Consider the following 4,855-nt stretch of genomic DNA (forward strand, 5'->3'; position numbering starts at 1 on the left):
GGTTCTCTTGTTGTCGGTGGCATGGTTTTTCCAGGTTATGTCAGTGGTTTTCAGCCTAGCCTCGCCTTTTTCCTGATGCCATGGTGTTGGGATATTTTTTTTTCGGTTTGGATCTTTGGTTTTTCGGATAAATTTCAGAATTTCGGGCGGAGGTGGTCTCAAGGTTCATTCCCAAAGGCCTAGGAATCCCTTGATCTGTTTTGGAAGGGTACATGGTAAACTCTGAGGGAGGAATCTCAGTTTATGACCTAATGATCCGGTTTAGATTGTGGTAAAGCCTAAGACACTGGTCTCAGTTTAGGGCCAAGTGATCCGTGGTTGGATTGCTGTAAAGCCTGAGAGGCAAGGAGTCAAAAATTCCTCAAGGATAGTGATGGAGTCCAGATGGAATTCATAGTTCGGTTCAGTTATGATCGGAGCACCAGTTTAGGTGTGATCACGATTTGATGAGGGTGGAGGTGGTTTAACCTTTGGATTCACTTGGTTGTTTTTGGATTGGTTTTCCTATGAGATCCCACATTCACATTTGGAATATGGCATGGGGTTGGTTGGCTAAAAGAAATATTTGGTTCACCAATATCTACAGTCGGGTGGTACATGGAAGTACTGAACCTTTTCAGACTTTTATATTATTAATGAAAGCTAAGTTATCTTACTTTTTCACTTGTTTATATGTGGATTTAAAGGATGTCATATCTTTGATATTTACATGGTTTTATGCTCGTTATAAGCATGGTTAATTGGTTGATTCATTTAATGGTTATTTCATGTATTTACTTTTGAATGTTAAAATGATGGATGGAAGACCTAATTGATGTTATAATAGTTCAATGGAGACGTTGGTGATCCTTCCTGCCATGGTTCATAAGTGCTTTTAGTCATTCATGCTTTGTCTTGTATCCTAAACCTGTAGGTTGCATTGATTCCAAGTGTTTGACAGAATGTCAATCCCAGTTGGGGATGGTTAGGCTTAGTCCTGAGTTTTATTTCTCAGTTTTTTTATCTTTGTCATCATGTCCTCGGTGGTTTCTAAAAGTTACACAAATTCTGGGGAGTGGGCGAAATTCTGGGCCAGAAAAGTGCCTTGATTTCAAGGGATGTTGGCACAGGTCTGCTGGGAAAAGTCCTTGGATGGTGGCTTGTAGGCCTGTGAAAGTGTCAAGAGGTCCCTAGATGCTATCATGCCCATAGCATGAGAGCGTCCAAATGTTTAGAGGTCTAAAAGGTCAGTGGGACCTAGGGGCAAGATGCTTGAGTGGCTGGGATGTCCCCTGGGGGTATTGCTGCTGGTGTGGAAGGCATGGTTGATTTGTTTCCATCGATTCCATTTCTTTAAGGTCACCAAGGAGGCTGAATCCCTTATAGTTACCTCTCTCGTCACACGTTTACCACGGTTGGACAGTTACATGGGTAGATTTGGGAGGAGGCCGATTACATACTTCAACTTGCAGATAGATCCATAATAGCTCCCGAGGGATTTATTGACGATGTAATGGTCTGCATTGACTCATGGGAGTATCCCATTGATTTCCTTGTCCTGCATCCCAAAACCAAATTTAATGGTTATCCTATCATCTTAGGAAGACCTTGGTTGGCCACTTTTGATGCCTCATTAGTTGCAGGGTTGGGAACATGACCATAAAGAATGGGCATCCATCAAAAAAACTTGTGATGTGCCCTCCTGCTCAACCTTCTATTGAGCATGACTTGCCCTAATGGTTAGAGGATGAGGAAGAAGGATAACTTTATGACACATCCCCCTACCCAGTCTACACACTAGACACTGTTATAGGGGTAGGGAAACCTAATGAATATGAACTTATTGAACTACATTAGTATTTATTTCTTTAAAAGAAAGTATTTATATTTCTAGAAAGTGGACTTGTGACAATCCCCTTGTACAGTAATCATCACCATCCAAATAATCAACCACATTGGGTCCACGTGCTAGTCGTGGTGTGAACCAATATTACAAGACCATGTAGCATGGTCACATGACACACACCAAGCTTTTTAACTAATCACATGAGTCCCCCAATTGAATTATTGATCCATGAATTCCATGAAAACAAGAACTAAGGGTTGAGGAAGGTACATCACATTTGACCAAGTTAGCATTGAAGTTAGAGGTTGAGGGGTGGTTTACTATGATAATTGCATGTCATATAATTATTTCGAAATAGTAATAATAATATATGCCAAGGATAATGTTTTTAACCTAATTCGAGAAAGAAAGATAAGTGAGCTAAGGTTGGACAAAATAGTAATTTATTTTTAGTGCACAAACAAAATTATGAGTATGCAAAGCAAGAAGGTAACATAAATGGGTATGATACCATGGAGAAGCTTAATGCCATGGGAAAAATATATAAAGTATGGGAAAGAAAAAGGAGAGACTTAGATACACCATAAGTATATAAGATATAGTACAATTAATTTATTATTCATAAAGCCTAAGTCCCTTATGTTAAATTATATTGGAACAAAAGGGTACAAGTATCAGATGTGGCATTTAGGAAGGGTGTTATATGTTAACCAATAAAATCGAGATGGATCCCTATAGTATGATCGGGTTGACCAAGAAGTTATGCCTTGAACGAGTATGGTGTTGTGTCTAGACTAGTGAGCAAGGGACCATCTAGAATTCTCTTTTCACTAGCTATGGAAAATGTAAATTGTGTTAGAGAAAAAATGTTTTGAAATGAGATGTATGATGAGGTAAAACCTTAGATTCATATAATGAGTATTTTTGAATTTATTGCAAAAAGAAAGAAAAAAATAGTTGAGTAAATTGAGGTACATTACACTTTGGCCATTTTTGGCCAATGGATCTCCACTGGGGATTGATTGATTGAATTGTGCATATAAAGTTGGAAGGATTTTGGTATAATGGATTGGCTAGGCAATCCATAGATTTTTTTTTGTTATAATAATGTGTTGTAATCACTAGCTTGATGGCTTGATCTATGTAGTCCACCTAATCCTAGTTTTCTAAGCTATTCAATGAGTTGAATACAATATTGGAAAAAAAATAAATATCTTAAACATTGGAAAATGACAATCTAGATTCTAGTGAAGAAAAATAAAGCATGAAACAATTAGACTACATCATTAATTATAATAATATTTTATTAGATATTTTTATTATTAGAGTAATCTAAGTGTTTAGTTGATCGTTAACAATAATTGTTTATTTAATATTATAATTTACCATTATAAACAATAAAAATAAATTTATCTTATAATATTATATAATTTTACAAATGATTAAAAACTCACTGGTAAATGTGTTTATTAAATTTTGCTAATGTTATATTTACTTGTGTCAAATAGACAATTTGGTTTTAATTGAAAAAATATATAATCAAATTAATTATACAATTTTTTGGATAATAAAGGTAAATAAGGTATTGTAATTAATTAATTTTATATTATATGATTTTAATCTCAAATTTTATTGTTAAAAAAATTAATTATTTTAAATTTATAAATTTGTGATTCATAATAGTAGGTTGAGTTTTAAAATTATAACATGTGTTTTTTTAAGTTTAAATTATAATATTTTTTAATCAAATTTAAAATAATGATAATTATATCTTGATACTTAATACACATGAATATGATGGATATTTTATTAGCATTAATGAGAGTGGATTAATTTTAAAAGAATAAATATATAATTAACATTTTAAACATCCTCGTCTTTTTAAATTTAACATCACACTTTCTATAATAACAATCTAACATGACACTTTATATAATAATATCCTTTACTTTATATAACAATTTTGAAAAGAAACGCTTGGTAACAAATTTCAAATTTCTTTACATGAAAAAAGAAAAAAAAGACCCAGAATTTTATTGCTTTTTCACTACATTGGGGAAAGAAATGCACAATTTTCAAAAGAAACCCTTTATAACATTTTTCAAATTTCATCCCTAAAACTTTTATTGCTTTTTCACTTTTATTGCTTTTTCACTACATTGGTGAAAAAAATGTACAATTTTGATTAACAAATTTCAAATTTCTTCCACACAGAAAGAAAAAAAAACCCAAAACTTTTATTGCTCTGAAATGTACGAGTACGAGAGCTTACCATTGCAGCGCTCACTCAGTACAGTAGAGTAGGGTAGAGTACAGTACATATGAGGAGATTATTGAGAATGTCAAAGCGGAAGGATGAGTCTAATTAGAAGACAAATGAATCCAAGTGGCAACGCTGGGTATTCCACTGTTGAGCACGAATAGCATGTAGTATCCAGGCGGTGCTGCGACAGGCGTGGGAGGTGCCGTTACTAGGGCACTATAAATATTCTGCCCCGCTCCTCCTACTAATTCTAATTGTGGGGTGGCAGATGCAAGCAGAAGCAATCTCTGATGCATGGAAAAAGAGTGAGTAGTGAAGGTCGGAGGATAAATGTTGAACTGAATGGAAATGTTATGATGATTATTTGCAGCGAATTGAACCTTGAAGCTACCGCCATAAGTGACCGAAGCAGGCAGCACAGAAATGATGGTGGGCTTCAGGGAAGATTCGTCTAAGTAATAAGGACTGTATGCTTGCAGACGAAGCTCTGTGGGAAACATAAGGGTGAAATTATAATTTTTTTTGGGGTTGGAACCTCCCACAAAAATCCTACCATCAGGAAATACAATTGCAGTGGAATGATACATTCTTGGAACAGTGGAACTTGCGAGTATTGAGAAGCGCTGCCCTGGCAATGCATTAGGTCTGTATAAATAAGGAGCAAGAGCTGGATTGGTTGCTGCACATCCCTTCTCCGCTCCATTGATAATCAGAATTTCACTGGTGGGAAGAAGCAGCATATCTCCCAGAACTCTGGGAGTAGGCAT

General features: G+C 35.3%; 1 pseudogene; it reads right to left on the bottom strand.

Moving 5' to 3' along the window:
* Nucleotides 1-4,186: 4,186 nt before the first annotated feature.
* LOC149225047 (aldehyde oxidase GLOX1 pseudogene) lies at nucleotides 4,187-4,855 on the bottom strand (annotated as a pseudogene).

This window comes from Pinus tabuliformis, chromosome Q (genome assembly GCF_031772625.1).
Source record: "Pinus tabuliformis cultivar Carrire ecotype Pingquan chromosome Q, CPIR1, whole genome shotgun sequence".
Taxonomy (NCBI): Eukaryota; Viridiplantae; Streptophyta; class Pinopsida; order Pinales; family Pinaceae; genus Pinus; species Pinus tabuliformis.